Source organism: Rhagoletis pomonella, unplaced genomic scaffold (assembly GCF_013731165.1).
Source record: "Rhagoletis pomonella isolate Grant_MI unplaced genomic scaffold, Rhpom_1.0 Rhpom_scaffold_00002, whole genome shotgun sequence".
NCBI lineage: Eukaryota > Metazoa > Arthropoda > Insecta > Diptera > Tephritidae > Rhagoletis > Rhagoletis pomonella.
In genome coordinates, this window is record NW_023458556.1 from 94,521,114 (window position 1) to 94,522,063 (window position 950).

Below are 950 nucleotides of genomic sequence, written 5' to 3' on the forward strand. Positions count from 1 at the left end.
TGCTCTCTGGAAGGTCGCTGGGGCCGAGTGCAGACCAAACGGCATTACCTTCCACTGGAATAATCCGCGTCCGGGTACGGTGAATGCGGTGTATTGTTTGCTGTTCTCCTCCATGGGGACTTGCCAATATCCATTCTTTAGGTCTAGGCTGCTGATGAAGCGGGCGCTTCTTAATCGATCCAAGATATGTTGGATGCGCGGCAACGGATAGGCATCTGGCACGGACCGAGCATTGAGCTGACGATAGTCGACGCAGAGTCTCCATTTGCCGTTTTTCTTCCTTGCCAGAACTATGGGAGCACTGTGTGGGCTATGCGACGGTTCAATGCAGCCCTTTTCTATGAGTCCACAAATCTCCTTGTTTATGATTTCCTGCATCTTTGGGTTCTTGGGGAAATACCGCTGTTTAATCGGTCTATCATCTTTCATCATTATCTTGTGCGTCGCAATATTGGATACTCCCGACATCTCCTCGAACTCCTGTAATTCACGTTTAAGGAACTCACTCACCGAAGAATTTATTGCGTTGTCCACTGATGCGGCTGTTGGTTCGGTCCTGGCGGCTTCAGCGGTTTCCTCATGCTCTTCTTCGGTCATAATCGTACACGTGACTGCTGCTTGCCGTAAATCGTCCGTTTGCAACGTTAATGATTGCTCTCCACACCTTAACTCCAAGTTAGCCTTCGCCAGGTAGTCCGTTCCTATCACTACTCTGTCGGCGAGCCCTGGTAAGACTAGCAGTTCACTCTGGTGCACTTGGTCACCTAACTTTACCTCTGCATATACCGCATCGACTATTATTCTCGCTCTGCCATCGCCCATCACCACTCGTTTTCTTACGTGTCTAAACCTGTCCTCCTTCAGCCTTCTCGCCATTGTCTCGCTTACGAAGCTCCTCATAGCCTCTGTGTCGATTGCAGCCGTTGCCTCTTCCCCATCCACGGTCACGG